At 38.6% G+C, this 17375-nt stretch overlaps 1 protein-coding gene across 10 annotated transcripts in view; it reads left to right on the top strand.

Moving 5' to 3' along the window:
* Znf438 (zinc finger protein 438) overlaps window positions 1-17375 on the top strand; it is a 132521-nt gene that overhangs the window by 48972 nt on the left and 66174 nt on the right. For 9 of the 10 annotated variants that reach the window (XM_048367922.1, XM_048367925.1, XM_048367926.1 and 6 more), the window contains 2 exons: window positions 4848-4924; window positions 14790-14850. The gene's annotated coding sequence lies outside the window, so the exon portion shown is untranslated. The remainder of the gene's footprint in view (window positions 1-4847; window positions 4925-14789; window positions 14851-17375) is intronic. The other variant, XM_048367927.1, reaches the window with a different exon arrangement.

The raw sequence follows: 17375 nt of genomic DNA, 5'->3' as shown, positions 1-17375 counted from the left end.
TCTCAGTTACAGGTTAGAGGAACCATGCCATAAAGCAAGGCTGAGGGATGATTGGACCCTTTAAGGAAAGCCGGGGAGTCTTTGCTGGAGGAGTATTTGGATGGGGTGAAGTTTCTCCTTGGGAAGTAATTCCGGCTGTTCTGTGCTTGGGTCAAGGGGATTATTCAGGCCAATGTGTTCACCTTGGAATGGAGCAATCTTTATCTGTAAATTTTCAGAAGTGACACCTACTTGTCAGAAAACACTTCTAAAAACTCACTTCATGTGTCAAGTATGAAATATGATAGACTAAGCCAGGCGCAGGTTAGGCTAACACCTGAAGTCAGAGCTACTCAGGAGGCTGAGATAAACAAAAAATTAGTTTCCATCCTTTTCTCTAGTTTATCTTAGCTATTAATGTGTATTTTTGTTGCATCCAGATTTTAACTGTCTAACGGTGCAGTGGACATTCCTCCATTAAAAAGAAGCTTTCTGTGCATGTATACTCTTCTGCACACCTCTGTAGCCATGTGTGTCATAAACCACTTTTGTAACAGATGTTACTTGCTAGTCTCACAGTTTATCTCAATAATGGCTGTTTTTAAATATTGTCTTTGAAGCTTGCTGCTTCAGAGGACTGTAAATGATCTTAATTATGCATTTGCAATCTTACCCTTGCTTCAATCATGGGAAAGTGTCTAAATAGCCGTTCGTTAACTAAACGAAAGGAGAGCCTGAGTATGAATCTTTTGGCTTGATTATATATGTACAATAATTTGTTTAGTAAGAGGAAAATGATTGTAAATGAAATTAGGTTGAAGCTCATGATGTCTGGAAAAGCTGTTGGTTTTATAATGTCTCAGGGAAATTTGGCTTTTTTTCTAAAAAATAACTTTGCCTCATTATGAACTTTGCAGATTACTTGTGAAAAATAACCAGAATTAAGCCTCTGCCTCTCTCTTAGCTTACAGAAAGTAGTAGCAGGACATGTGATCCTGGCAACAGCTCAAAAGACAAAACAGATGAATTACATATATGTTACTGTAAGACTGTACCACCAATACTTAGTAGTTTTATTTATTTTTATTGTAAAGGTGATATACAGAGAAGTTAGTTACGTAAGTCATGTAATCAGTACATTACAAGAACTGTTTTCTATAACTCAGCATTCTTCAGGTTGAGAATTCAAGCAGGACTTAACCAAGTGTGTCGCCATCTGTAAATCACCACAGCCCATTTTCTGTGTGCAGTACATTCACCCACTTCCAAGAACCCCCATTTCCCCCACCCCCCCAACTAACATGGCATTAGCCTCAAGCTTAAAGATCTTGTTTTAATTGGGTCTAGATTTACAGGAAGCTTCTATGGTATAGTTCTTCATAAGGTAAAAGCTATCTACCCAACATGCAGGCAGGCACAGTATAACTTCACAACATGCTCCCATTCTGAAATGGAGAAAGAAAAGGCCTATAGATTTCATTGCTCCCTAGAAAGTTGGTGGGCGGGGGGGGGGGGGTGCGCGGAGGGTAGTGGGGTCCTGATGCTTGAACTCACTCAAAGCTAGTGCTCTATCACTGGAGCTACAGCTCCACTTATGGATTTTTAATTGGATTTTCATGCCTGGGCTGACTTTAAACCATGGGCTTCAGATCTCAACCTCCAGAATAGTTAGGATTGCAGATGTGAGCCACCAGTGCCCAACCCTAGAAACTTTTAAATCTGATGTCGTTAGTTCCTTTATTAGTACTAGAAATGATTCTCACTGGCTCCAGGCTTCATCTTCTCCATTCTTTTCTTTTTTCTTAAGAAATGATTATGTTCCCAGCTGGGTCTGCTGCTTCTGTTGCTTCTTGTCTGTAATAGTTTCAGAGTCCAAAGGTCTATTTTCCATTTTGTACTTATTTTTGTATGTTTTAGTTCAAGCTGACATAATGCCTTTAAAAACATTGTGGACTTCCTGTCTTTCAAATTATAATCCACTTCAATACATGGTGGCCACACCCACATTTATTTTTGATAGACTCTTTTTTCTTCCTATTTCACAATAAGAGGCAAGGTGTTATAAAATAATCCCTGTAAGAAGCTTCTCTGTCTCTTTTGGAAAGTCTAAAAATGATACCATCAAGATTCTTAGAGACCATTTGTCTATAAAAGATGATCTAAGGATCTTAAGACTTTTAGGACTGAGCTGCATACAATTTAAAATCACTTGCAGATTCAAGTGTCTATTACAGCATACTCTAGATGTTTTTAGTTTGCATCAATGTTTCTTTATAGAACCCTAGGCGCTAATAATAGCTATCTATATAGCTTTTTTTTTTTTAAGTTTTTGAAAATGCTCGGTATCTTGACTATCTATATAGCTTGAGACTAGTACTTACTTTTCTGTTTGGAGAAATGGGAATAAAAGGATATTTTATTTTTAATAAGAGTTTTATTTTTGATAAGAGCATTTTAATTTTTGAAAAGAAGATTTCTGGCTTCTTTAAATTTCCCCTTAATCTTCTAAAAACAAGCCAGAGAAAGTGGGGGTCCACACCCATCTTTCCAGCATTGGAAAGGCTAAGGCAGGAAAATTGGGAATTGCAGGCCCACCTGTGTGAAAAAGAAAAACAAAAGAAACTTGGAACATTTTGTCTTTCTCTATGCATAATTTGTCATGCCAGGGTAAAAGAAACCAACAATTTCAACCTTCTGATTAGAACATTTCCTTAGCCAAATTTCTTTTTTAAGTTTTTTCAAGGAATGGTGTCACGAACTTGGAACTATGGCATGAGAGAGGTTAACATTTCTCTGTCCTCCATTAACAATAATGTCATTCAAACCTTCACCCCTAGTCTTCTTCTTAAGACCTTTCCCTTCCTGGTCCCAAAGCTCCTATTGTAAGACTTCCTTTTAGAAAGTCTTATCATTTTATCTTTGCGGGAGGCATAAATAGGAGAGTTATGATGTAGGTTGGCTTGGGCAGAAACATTCAAGAAATAGCTGAAGCAAAAAGGGCTAAGGCCCAAGTGCTAAAGTGCCTGTCAAACAAGTCTGAGGACCCGAGTTCAACCCTCAGTATTACTGCCTCTCCACCTCAACACCCCCCCCCAATGTGTATCTTAATAAGTCAACAGTGGACAAACCCGGGAAAGTGAAAATGAGAATAAGGAACTACTATATCCATTGTACATCTGACATCCTCTTTAAAAGTTTACTAGCTAATCCTACTTCCTTATATTTTTCTGTTTGTTTCTGGTTTGGTTTTGTTTATGTTTTCTGTTTTGGTAGAACTAGGGTGTGAACTCAAGGCCTATTGTTTGTTAGGAAGGCACTCTACCACTTGAGCCATTCCCCTAGCCCTTTCTGCTTTAGTTATTTTTTGAATAGGTCTAATGTTTATACCTAGGCTGACTGGATTATGATCCACTTCTACTGCTGATGTAGTTGGGATGACAGGCATACATTGCCATGCTCAGCTTTTACTGGTTAAGATTGTGTCATGTGGCTAGCCTTGAACCAAGATCCTCCAGATCTCTTATCTTCTGAGTAGCTAGAATTATTGTTCTTTTGTTGCCACAGTGATATATCTCTCTTAAAGTCATTGGTGACTTAAGTTTTCAGCCTCCTTTTGTCCTACAGAGACAGGACAGGACAGGGGCCATCTTCCTTTTACTCTTCCTCTCTGACTTCACAGATGGACATCACTCTTCTGTGGAAAGCCTCTCAAACCATGTAGATGAACATACTGTTGCATTGACTTGGTGTAGTAAGAGAGACTACAGAGATGACTCTGAAGTGGTACCTCCACAGCAAATGAGATGGAAGCAGAGGTTTTGTACTAATTACACAGTAGCCTCTGAAGTTCTAAGACAGGATACCAGAAATGAAGTGAGGCTTTGAATTAACTGGTTTCTTCAGGACACCATTAATGAAAACAGGACATGATTCTCTGATTAAAAAGACAGTACTTTAGAAGTTCAGGATCTCCTGTTTGTTACTATGTCACTGAAGCCTGACAATTGTTTTAGTTCTTAGTGTTGCAGAATTGATCCACTGATTATTCTGGTCCTCACATCTTCAATGAATTGTTACCTTTTATTTCCATTGCAGTTGCCCTGGTTTCTTCTCATCTTGATAATTACAGTAACAATATATTTTACTGGCTAATGAATATCCTCACAGTAAGTCATTCCCCAAAACAAGAGCCACATTTAAAAATACAAATTTGAATGTGTTTTCTATTGAAAACACCTGATGTTCTCTACTCTTGATGGGTCATTTTTTGTATAAAATAAAGTTGGCGAACTGAACCTAATGTTAAACTCTTACAATATGATCTCACCCCCAAATTCCACTATCTTTTGGTGCCCTCCCCTCCCTCTCTTGCCCACATGTTTCCTGTAATAATTAATTTTCTCCCAAATACCATTGCCACCTGTGTCACTGATAACAGTTGTTTTATCTGCCTTGAATATGGGCTCATTCACATTTGTACTTTTGGAGATTGGGTGTCTTCAGAACAGGAACTATTTCCCACTGGACTTCTCATCTCCTTACTAACTAAGATAATAATTAAAAAGGCAGTGTTGGCTGAATTTCAAATAAGCCAAATTTAAACATCAAATAATATATCTCCCCAGCTTTTTAGGAGATTGACATTAAATGTATGAGAGGAAATATTATATCTTCTATTTTAGAAGTCTTTGAGTACAGCTTGGGATTTTTATTTTAGGTTCTTAAATTATACATAGTTCAAGCAATGTCAATTTTACAGTACTTCATATAACTCTTTTATGGTCTTTCAGGTGTAATCATCTAATTGGTTTCTCTAAGCTACCTATCAATCCTTTTAATATCATTACTTACTTTCCATTTGCTTTCAGATAAAGATGAATGCCCTGTGTCATCCAATGTGGAAGTTTTGAAGTTAGAAAACATTTGCTACAACAGATCGCCTCAAGTAATGTAAGTCTGTTCATATCTATCTGTATTAGTGTCAGCCTGAGACTAACTCTAAAATTTCTTGAAATATCTCATTGTCATCTCGAATATGAAATCATTGGTCTTGGAAAATGATGGGTGTGAAAATAATTTCTTATTAAATTCCATATGCTTATAAGACGTAGCATTTAAACTCTTGGTTGTATATTAAAGCTGAGACTTACAACTCAGAATCATCCTGTTTGAAAAAAAAAGTCTTAATTATGTGCCCAACAGTGCTTTCAAAATGATTTTTCCTTTTTAGCTAATGTTTTATTTTTCAATTTTTTAAAGCTTTTTTTTCTTTTTTTATGTTCTGCGATTGAACTCAAAGTCTTGAGCTTGCTATTTAGGTGTTCTACCACTTGAGCCATGCCCCCTTGCCCTTTGGTGTTTTTGTTTTATTTTGTGTGTGTTCTTTGCTTTAATTATTTTTGGAAGACAGATTATCTCACATTTTTACCTGGCCATCCTCTCCTGTAATTCTCCTATTTATGCCTCCCATGTAGATAGGATGACAGACATATGCCACCATACCCTGCTATTAGTTGAGATGGGGTCTCCTAAGTTTTTGTCTGACATGGCCTGAGCCACTATCCTTCAGATCTCTACCTCTTGACTAGCTAGAATTACAGGGTGAACTACCATACCCAGTCAGGTTTTGTTTTCATGTAGTAGTTCTAAATTATGTATATGTTCTTATTAAAGAGAGTAAGTTATTAATTAACCAACACTTAAGCTTTAAGTATTTACTAACTGTTCAAAAAAAATCTGGCTTTGAAAAGTCATCATAAGTAGCCTCAGTTGTTATTGGATATGCTGCATTCATCCTGTCCTCTCCATCACCTCGTCTGCTGGCACATAAATCTTCCCATAGAACCACTTCGGTCATTTTAAAGCCTCAGGGTTTCTGGTCCCTGCTGGATGAAATCCATGTTCCGTTTACTGGCACTCAAAGCCTCATCACATTCCCCAAAACATGCCACACTGGTGTCAACTGGACTCTCCACTTCCTGAGCTTGCATTATCTTCTGTGCGTATGTCTTCTGCTGTTTTGCTGCTTTTACTGTTCCTTGTGTCCCCCATCCTTTTCTGTTTTCTCCGCGCCTTGAAACCCCTTGTAAGCCTCTGCATGAAAGTTTCTCTGATTACACCAGCTAGAAGCAGTAGCCCTTTCCCAGTCTTTGTTTTGACTGCATCTAACACTTTTTTTTTTTTTTTTTTGGCCAGTCCTGGGCCTTGGACTCAGGGCCTGAGCACTGTCCCTGGCTTCTTTTTGCTCAAGGCTAGCACTCTGCCACTTGAGTCACAGCGCCACTTCTGGCCATTTTCTGTATATGTGGTGCTGGGGAATCGAACCCAGGGCTTCAAGTATACGAGGCAAGCGCTCTTGCCACTAGGCCATATCCCCAGACCCCATCTAACACTTTTTTAAATCTCACTGTTATAGAACATTTTGCCATGCAGCCTTATCATTTGTGTTTGTGTCTATCATGGCTTCCATCCCAGGTTGTAAGGTTATAAAACCAAAGATCTTGTCTTAATTTTCCCCCCACAACATTCACTACAGTTTTTTTTAATAGTACTCAGTAAATATTGATTTAATAAATGAAGGAAGTATTTGGCTCTCTCCTCTGTCTTTGATTCTCATAGACACATACAGCTTATATTCATGAAAACTATTCATTCTTCTTATAAGCTCCTGGCTGCCATCTTCTCCAAAGAAAATACAGACCATGGTGTGCTTAACAAGATGTAGTCACTCCCCAGCCTAAGAAACAATCTGTATCTCAGAAATTCATGTCTAGTTCTGTTGTTTGGAAAGCAGAAAGCATTTTCCCCCACAAAACAATGTTATAAATAGTATTTAGATTCTCTGCCCTCCCTCCCAAGACTATTTAACTCATAAGTACCAGTGTTATTTTATCCACAACCACTGTATACAACCCTATTTTGTGGAGAAATTATAGTTCTACACATAGAAGAATATCTTTTCTGTTCTAGCTATGGGACAGCAACTGTCTGAGCTTCGCTGGAGCTCTGGTGGTGACTCATATTGGCTATCCTCCTACCAGTAGCTTTGCAGTTTTCAGTACTTGGATCACAGATGTTTACCTGTAGGTTACTGACACTCTCATGTTATCTAAACCAAGGGCAAATGAACACTTGCTCTCTAGTTCTCCTCTTGGTGGACAAAGATGAGATTTTAACTGTCCTATTCACACTAAAGGGGAGGGTGGGTCTTTTGTAAGCCAGATGTTGACAAAGCAGAAACTGGTTTGCTATTTCCTCCTTTCTGCTCTTCCACAAACAGCAGCATATGTATATATGGAAAATATGCAAACATGGAAAATAGTTCTATCTATAGAAAAAACATACTTATAGGTATCATCTCTTTATTTGACATCACATCAGTTTTTGTGAATAAGTGATTACCGTTTCTACACAGGTATAATGATGTATCTAGGGAAAAACATGTCAGTGTGTGCATAAACAGCACTCAAAGCTGACAGTTTGAGTTGTCAAGCTGTAAGAAAAAAAGCACTTCTGAAATTTCAGATATTTAATTTATTCAGGTATTTAATTTATCATAGGTATCAAGCACATGGGTCGCTTTGCTTTTAATACTGCTGTCTGTTAGTGCTAGAGGCTAGGGAATGGGAACAAAAGATTTTACAAAAAGTTTGCTTGCCCCACAAGCCTGTATTTCAATACAGGGAACAAACTATTAAAGAAACATCCATAGTGGAAACAGTCATTAATTGCCAATTTAGGGTTATCACAATGGCAATGTATCACTGTCATTATCATCTTAGTTGCATTGGATCCAGAGATAGTGGGCATCCCACTTCATTCTGAACAGTGGTGAAGTTGTAAACAAAGAGCTGGAGAGTAATAACATTCCAGGTTGGATAACTGGCATGAATGGAGGCCTGGAGAACAAAGACAGACAAGTACTCTTATTAGCTGGAACAGAAGAGTTAGTTCATGTTGAGTGAAGTAATGGGTGTGAAAATTAGATCTGTGGTTCAACCCTGGCAGGGCCATAAGAGTCATTCAGAGAGTTGAAAGCTACAAGTCCCTGGATCTTACCCCAGAACTACCATGTAGAACTTGTGTGGCAAGGGGCATATACCTATTTATCTCGTAGAGCTCCGGCACAGGTTCTGATAGTCCGCCAATGTTGAAAACCCTAGCTTAGAAGGATGGGCAAAATTTAGGTAAGCTGAGTGACCTCCTGAGGAGTTGGTTTTATGTCCTGGAGCAGTGAGGAGCCTGTGGAGGCTTGTGAGTTGACTGACACAGTGCTTTAACTCCATGGAAATGGGGGAGAGAAATAAGAAACACTTGAATATCAGAGCAGTGTTAGTGTTAAAAAGAAGAAGAAGAAGAGGAGGAGGAGGAGACTCACCTTTTTAAGTGCACTTAGATGTGTGGGAGCTGATGATGTCAGTCTTGACCTCAGCATGATTCCTTTTAGAAACTGATTATACAACTTCACCTTCATTACTTTGATCGCTTTTCTCTATGACCTGGCAACTTAAACAGTAATTTCAGCCTGTTTTCATTTAATGGAAGGAGACCATTGTCTACTCATGTACATGTCTAACTCATAATAGATAGTGAAGTTATGTGTATGAGGAATATGACCTTTAACATGATTATAAAGCATTTAATAATCTCTCACAAATGCAATAACACAACCTCAGTCCTGCAAGAGCCTGCCAAGAACCACTCATATGTATAAGGTTGGCACACAGTTCTCAGTAGCATTAAGCAGAAATTTGAAGAAATGTTATAAACCATACGGTGCATTTTAGTAATTTTGTATCATACTTGATAATTGCTTAATTTCCTGGTGGCAGATGATACATGCCTTCTAAATATAGCTTTTCTCTTTATGTTGTACATCTCCATCTCCCTGCCCCAATTCTGTGGTCAGGGCAGCCTCTTACCTCCCACTAGGTCTCCTGGCCTACCGGCATCCATCCGTAAGTGCCTTAGCCTCATCTTCATCCAGAGGAATAACCACAACCTAGCAGCACAGCAGGGTCTTTCAAGAAACAGATTCCAGTTCCCCTGTGGTGCTAGTCCTGCTTGCCTTTTGTTCCTGGCCTAAGTAGAACACAATAACTGTTCCAATACCACACTCAAGGGTCCCAGAACAATGCCACATGTTGAAAACAATTTATAGCTCTTTGATGTGATTTAAATTATTTATCTTTGGAGACAAACATATTCATTATACAACCGAGAGTGAGTTCAAGGCATGAAGTTTTGATGTAACCCATCTCATTTTAAGACTGAAAATCAGTGAATTTTTAAAGAATAATTATTTATATTTAGGTCTGGGCATCCCACATCTGTAATCTAGCTACTCAGGAGGCTGAGTTCTGAGAATCAACGATTACAGTCAGCCTAGGCAGAAGAGTTTGAGAGACTGTTTTCAATTAAATGAAAAAACCTGAACTAGGGGCTTGGCTCAAGTGGTAGAACAACACCAATTGTGAATGTAAAAGCTGAGCAAGAGCTCTTGTACCAGCAATAAACAAATTCTTTTTCGGCTGTTTAATAGTACACATGTGACCACAATTTCTACACTAGTTACTTTTGCCTATGACACTGAATGTATTACCATTTCATGAGTAATGGAATAATTTGGGGGAGGGGGGTATTTAAGTTCTATGTAATTGCCAAAATGTTTATACACAGTGAATGGTTTTTTTAGAGTTAAAGGACCAGGTAGGAGGAAGGAGAAGGAAACGACTTTCATGTTCCCACCTCTATCATATTCTCTGTACTTTTACCATTCGAACTCCATTTTGCCAGTGAGTATATTGAGATTTTGAGAGGTTTGAAACAGTTACCTGAGACCAAGCATTAGGTAAGCAGTAGAAGTGGGCTAGGCTTTAAACAGCCTGCTGTTGCATGTCTGCAGGATTTCATTTGGTAGGAAACAACAGATTGAGGAATTTGAGTTCAGGCTTCACCTCTGCTACTAATGACCTTTAGCCTGTGATTCCATCTTCTGAGTGTTCGTTTCCTGGTCTAGAATAAAGGGATTAAAAGTGTTTTATTGACCAAAAGAGCAACAAAGGGCATGTGTGAAAATGAGCTAGTGAGAGATACAGTATAATTGATAAAAAACAGTGCAAGTTTGGATTCTGAATTCGGGGAGAGAGAGAGAGAGAGAGAGAACAAACAAATGAAATGACTTGGACCGGTTTTGTGGTATTTCACTCCTTAGCCTTTCTACAAACTTTCCAAAAAGAATGTTGGTCAGTTTTGCAAGTCCCAAACACTGTGGTGTGCCAAAGTGCACCAGTGTGCATTTAATATCTTGGCGTAGCAGAGTGTCCTGGCCACATACCAAACACCTCCTTTCCCTTACCAGAAGCGGTCATTAGATTTTTTGCCACACTAAATAGGTCTGAACTCTGGAAGATGCTCATTGCCAATAGGGATTGTAATGCGATCCTCGTGGCAATGTGACTTATTGGACTAGAGTTGATGTTAACATTTTCAGAACAGTTTTCTCCCCCCACATTTTTGAAGTTTCAGAACAAACCTGAAGGATAAAGTCTTATTTTGTAAGACTGTTTTCACAGAGTTGCTTTTCAAAAATGTTTTCAGGTTTTGGGGCAACTTTGAACTCCTACTTTTTTATAGGCTCTGCGATGGAACATACTGAAAGATAATCATAGATTATTGTAAGCCACGTGTGCTTCTTCCAAGGGTATGAAAAAGAGGTGCAGAATTTGGGGGGGTTCATTCTATGATGAGGACAGTGTTATGAAGGCCACAGTAGTGAGGCTTACACAAAATCATTACCCTCTTAAAACTGCTAAGTCACTACTTAAAAGATACCTGCTGGTGGACTAGAGGAGAAGCATTAATTAGACCTCGCATGCGGATCCAGAAAGATGTGCCCTCTCAGTTTCGGGGGTATGTGACTCCTCTTCGTGTGCCACACCCAGCATCCCAAGCCATCACTGTGCCTGCTTCCTAGGTCTGGTAGATAGATGACCCCAGTTAGGACCAGATCAAGTGAAGTGTACAGAGAAATGGACATAGATATTTAACACATAAAGCAGAGATGGCCAAATTTGGTCCATAAATATATTTTATTTGGCTTATACAATGCTTTTGGTTTTATGTTTGAAAACATCAGTCAGTTATAAAGTAGTATAGTATTAACTAGTAGCTAATTTGGTTTGCTACTAACTAATTCAGTGTGCCAATCTAGGTTGGTATGGTCTCAGGAAAACAGGAAGAGCTGGCAATTTCGGTCCCATCCTTCCATGTGGCAGGCATGACTGCTGAGTAGAAAAGGCCTTTACTAGAAGGATGGTTGTGCCTTTTGAATATCACAGCACCCTCTTCAGCTGTTGTTTTCTTTAGACAGGATTAAGAGTAAAATTAAAATTTAATTATATTACTAGGCACTGATGGCTCAGGCCTGTAAACCTAGCTGCTCAGGAGGCTGAGATCTGAGAATCAGGGTTTGAAGCCAGCCTGCACAGGAAAGCCCATGAGAGACTTTTTATCTCCAGTTAACTAGTAGAAAGCCAGAAAGTGGATCTGTGGCTCAAGTGGTAGAGTGCTAGCCTTAAGCAGAAAAGCTTAGGGATAGCAACGAAGCACCAAATTTAAGCCTCATTTTTGGTGTGTGCATGCGCAGGCGCGCGCGCACACACACACACACACACACACTCACATACACTTGAATGATGGCATATTTTACTATAAGTGATAGATGGTGCTAATTCTCGAGTTTCCCTAATAAAGTACCACAAATCAAGTGATTTTCAACAGCAGTTATTTTTTCCTCTTACAGTTCTAGAGACTTAAAAGTCTGAAATTAGGTGTGGACAAGCCCATGCTGCCTCTCCATGGGGGGAAAATCCTTCTCGGTTTTAATTTTTGGAAGGCCATGCATTCCTTGCCATGTGTCAGCATAAATCCAGTCTCTGATTCTGTCTTCTTACATTTGTATTTCCTCTGTGTCTCTCCATATCCAGATTTCCCTCTTATAAAGAACCAGTCTTATTGGTTAGAATGGGCCCTAATCTGTTTGACCTCATCTTAATCTGATTTGTTTTACAAAGACTTATTTCCAAGAAAGGTCCTCCTATTCATATCTAGGGACCAGACTTAAACCTATCATTTGGGGCAACAGAATTCAACCCATTACAGTTGGTATGTTTCTCTGTGGAATGCAGAGTACATGGTTCAAGATCAGTGGTCTTTCAAGTAGTAACTGCATTCAAAGTTGTAACTTATTTACTGTGTAATTTTAGATAAGTTAATTTTTCAACGTCCTAAGCTGTAAACTTGGGATGAAGGCACTTACCTTACCTGTTTACTTTGAGGATAAAGTGGGCTAGTATGTATGAAGCACTTAGAAAAGTGCCTAGCACATACTATGTGCTAAACAAAGTAGGCCTTTGCCATTATTTTTAGTTCCTATTCATACATGAATTAAATGTGTACATGGAGTATAGTATGATGAAATAAATCATAGATAAAGTAAGGATAATAAGTAGAAATGATGAAAGGGGTTTGGAAAAATCCTTGAAATCCCCTCTCAAAGGGAATGAAATTTTAATAAGACTTGTATCTAATGCAAGTAATTTTAATGCATCAAAAGCATTCAGCCAGGGGCTGGGGATATAGCCTAGTGGCAAGAGTGCCTGCCTCGGTATACCCGAGGCCCTAGGTTTGATTCCCCAGCACCACATATACAGAAAACGGCCAGAAGCGGCGCTGTGGCTCAAGTGGCAGAGTGCTAGCCTTGAGCGGGAAGAAGCCAGGGACAGTGCTTAGGCCCTGAGTCCAAGGCCCAGGACTGGCCAAAAAAAAGCATTCAGCCAGCTCTCTCTTCTAGATTAGCTACCTGGCCCCTATACCTGAAGTTGACCGAAGAATAGATCATTAGGAAGGAAAGAACTTCAAACCCAGAAGCACAGACATTGACTGTGGAGTTGGTGAACACAAGAACATCTAAATTACAATGAGGAAGCCACTCCAGGAATTGGACTAGGAAACACAGACACTTAAACATTCCTATCTGTCTCTTCGCAAGCTCATCCTTACCCTCTACCTCCTTCCCACAAGTGTTTAGGTTAAAATTACTCTGGTTCCTCATCTGTGTGTCAGAGTTTGAGGCTGAATAATTTTTCAAATTTAAACCCTATTTTTATTTTGATATATATTATTTCACTTTTTCACATAGACTTTATGTATGATAGTCATACAACTTGAATTTTATTAAAAACTGATAGAGAAATTTCAAGAAATGATCTGAAGGTTAACTATATCACATGCATGTACAAAAATATCATTATGAAACCCATTAATTTATACAATCAATATACTAAACTGTGATCAAACAAAATTAAATAAATGGCAAAAATGTAAATACCAGGAAGAATATTGCTGTGTAGCTCTGTGGATAAGTGACTTTGGGTTGTATTCACAAAGGGACTGCTATTTGGAAACATCAAAGTATCAAGTAAAGTAAGAGTATCTTACCTAAGTGATAGAAGGGATACACTCACACACACACACACACACACACACACACTTATTTCTATGTTATTTCTGAATTGTGGTTTTATTTGAATCGAGGAAGTCAAAGAAGTTAGGTCACTTAATTTGGGGCAGAGAAACTGTTCTGTAGTCCAAGAATTAATAATTGGAACATTTAGGTTTGATGATGTTTAATAAGTGAAAGAAAGCCCGTTTAATACAGCTTATGAAAATAAGGGGAACTTAATTGTTATGTAACTATGGTTTCCAGAGGTGCATCTGGCTTCAGGCATGGTTTTGGCCAGGAACTCCAGTGATCTCATCTGGACTCTCTTTTAGCTTTATGGGTTTCTTTATTTGTCATTCTTCAAACAAGAATGTGGTTAGAAAGATGGCCACAGTGACTCGAGATTATCGTTCTTCTAGTTTAGCAATCCTCGCCCAAGGAGAATTTGTCAGGTCAACTGTCCAGCTGTCTTTCTATAGCAGAAACACATTATCTCTGTTGACTCTCAGTGTAGCTCCTTAAATGATCCGCGTGGCCTGGAAATGCTATACACTGGTGTGCCAGCCTAGACTACGTCCGAGGATGATAGACAAACTGACCACTGACTGCGAACCCCACTGAGATCTCATGGGATTGAAGAGGCTTTCTCCAAAGCAATCAGAATGTGTGCTTTGCATACTCAAACTGTCATGACTTCAAATCATTCGTAATGGTATGTGTGAGGCTGTCCATGGCTCCTACCTGTAATCTTTGTTACTTGAAAGGCTGAGGCCTGGAGGACCACAGTTCGAAGCCAGTCCAGGGGAAAAAGTCTGAGACACTCCCACCTTCAATTTAACCAGCAAAAATTCTGGACTGGAAGTTTGGCTCAAGTAGTAGGATGTTAGCCATGAGCAAGACAAATCAGGATCTTGAGGCCTTGAGTTTAAGGTCTGGTATTACAAATTTTTTTTAAGGAATATGAAATAATTCAGACTTTTGGTTTCAAGCAGGAAATTAAGCAACTTCTGCCTTCTTCTAATAGAGAAATACTATAAAGCACAGGTAATAGAAACAAAAACTTCAGCTGTTTATTTGACACGAGGAAGGTAATATCAGTACTCTTGGTCTCTAATATTTGAAGACAGAAGACAAACTAGTTGAACAGAGAAAAACCTCAACATTGCAGAGACCATGGACAGGAGACAGGGGAACCATAAGGCAGTTGCTAAAATCACATGATCCACTGAATATCTGTTGGAAAACCCAGTGAATTCCCAGGCCCTCACTTTACCCTGGCCAGACAACTGTCTTCTCTGAACCACAGGGATTGGCAGATTTCTCCTTTGGACAAGTCTGAACTACAGAGACTACACAAGGACACAGAGGTAAGTGGAGCAGTGAAGTAAAGTGAACTTCTGGTAGAGCTCCAGGAAATGTAAATGTCACACACAGACTATTGTGAATAAGAACAAATAAGAGACTTCTCAATATCCATTTTCAATGGAAAGTCACAAAGTGGTACCAGGATTTGCAAAATATTTGCCATATTTTCTTTATTTGAATGGAAATTTGAATGGACAGTGTTTGATTCACTTCTCTTCAAATGGTTGGCTTTTTGGCTTTGGGTCTGGAGGTGTTGCTCAGTGGTAGAGCCCCGGCCTAGTATGCTCAGGGTTCTGGACTAGATCCCAGGACTGAAAAATAAGTAAATACATAGATAAAATCAAGTTTAAAATGTTTCTCTTATTTTTATGCATATATAAACCTGGATAATTTTCAGTAATGAAGTATCAATATACCAGTGAGAAAAACAGAATTCTCCTGTTGTTTTCTTCTAAATATTAAAAGTATCAGAAGCTGAAATTTAGTAGACTTGTTTTTCAAATTTTAATTACCTAAAAATTACTGTTTTAGGATTTAGTGAATATTATTCTTGACTATGTAGCTTATAAAATAGGCTATTATGGTATTTTTAGATTAGAAATCTTCTCCAAATTGCAATTGGTTTTTTTGAACATTCTAAAATTTAGTCTGTAAATATTATAAAAGTGTTTTTTGAGTTGGGATGGAGTTTCTTCCTTTCTTTTTGGATTAGTTTCTAAAGCTTAATGAAATAGAAGGCAAATGTCTTTCCCCACTGAAAAATGATATATTATTCCTTAGTCTATCTTAATGAGGCCAAAGTAATACAGAAAAATTAAAAAAGAAACAGGGCCAGAATTTTTCCTGCCAGTATAACTTCTTAAAGTTGTGCTGACATTGCTTCTGCTGGAAAGCCAGATCTGCTATTCTATTGTGATTCTCTACACAGTGACATTTTATAGAGGATTTTTGTAGTTTTCTTTTGGCTCAGTGAGGTCAAGAATTTTAAATTAGAATTATAGAGCTGGAAATCATCCCTCTTATTCATTTTATAAATGAAGGAACTGAAGTCCTGAGAAGTCTTGATTTATCCAGGGTCATGCAGCTAATAGTTCAGGTCATGTGAGAATCGAGGCCTCTTGGCCATCAGTTTAATAATCTTCATAAGAGAGTTTTCAAGTTTATTTTCAACACCATCACTGTATGTGCAGTGTTCATAATTTATTGCATTAGGTTCAGTTAGTAAATTACAAGTTTGTGTTTAATATTCTGAAGCTGAGCAAACTACTGGGATTAGGAATATGGACGGTGATAAAAAAAAAAAGCATGACTGTCGGGGCTGGGATATGGCCTAGTGGCAAGAGAGCTTGCCTCGTATAAATGAAGCCCTCGATTCGATTCCCCAGCACCACATATACAGAAAATGGCCAGAAGGGGTGCTGTGGCTCAAGTGGCAGAGTGCTAGCCTTGAGCAAAAAGAAGCCAGGGGCAGTGCTCAGGCCCTGAGTCCAAGGCCCAGGACTGGCCAAAAAAAAAAAAAAAAAAAGCATGAATGTCAGGAAGCATTTTGAAGAACCTTTGGCTAGGGAAGAAGACATCTCTTGAGCAGACACTGATTCTGCTCCCGAGGGGGAACTATTGTTTATTGTTCTCTAAGACATGACTTCTTCCTCTGGAAGAAGAATCTCCCTTGCTCAGACACTGGGGAATCTGCCCTTTGTGAAGACTTGTTTCCTACTTTCTGTCCATGTACTTTGAAGGCCTTGAACATTGTTTTAAAAGTCAAAGTAGGCAGCCCTGGTCGGGCGTGTAGAAATACTCTTTCCATAAAACTTAGCTGAGTTTGGGTTTAGCTTCTTGGAGTAAATCCAAGTACTAGTAATAACGTGACTACATTTCCTTGATTGGAAGGGACAGTCCTAATTTATATCCCTTTTCTTGGCATATTAAGTAATAACGTTGCTTTCCACTCTGAAAACTGCCACATCTTGGGTATGAATTGTATAGTCACACTAGCCAATAAGCATATCAAGGAATTCCAGGCCTCCATCCTTCCTACCCTGCTCCACCATCTTTGTGAAAGAGGTTTTATCTAAAGTTAACATGCTTAGTCTGATGTGCAGCAAGCCGTAGTGTCTCTTATTACCTAGAAAATGTAACAGCCTGTTGTGTTCAAAATCTTTCCCATTCTTCTTTCCTATGTGAAATTCAGAAGCACTCAGTATTTCTGGCTCTGGGAAGCCCCCAGATTTCTCAAATCTCTATTTTCTTTATTGTTTACTCTCAAACTTTCAGTGCTTATCTATTCACACTTCTTTCTCATAAATCTTGATAAAAGGACCAAAAGGACTTTGTATTCTAATATTTTCCCATCGCTTTCTCTGCAGACATATTCTTGGTAGATACTTAGATTTTTAAAAAAAAAAAAAAAGTAAGTATACAACTGTCCATAGATCTCCACAGGTAATTGGTTCCAGTACCCCCAAAGATAGGAAAATCAACAGGTATTATATAAAAGGCCATTTTATTTACATAAAATCTAGCCACA

The sequence above is a fragment of the Perognathus longimembris genome, chromosome 18, assembly GCF_023159225.1.
Source record: "Perognathus longimembris pacificus isolate PPM17 chromosome 18, ASM2315922v1, whole genome shotgun sequence".
Lineage (NCBI taxonomy): Eukaryota > Metazoa > Chordata > Mammalia > Rodentia > Heteromyidae > Perognathus > Perognathus longimembris.
Note: the sequence above shows the minus strand (reverse complement) of the source record. Positions and strands in the feature narration are given on the sequence as shown.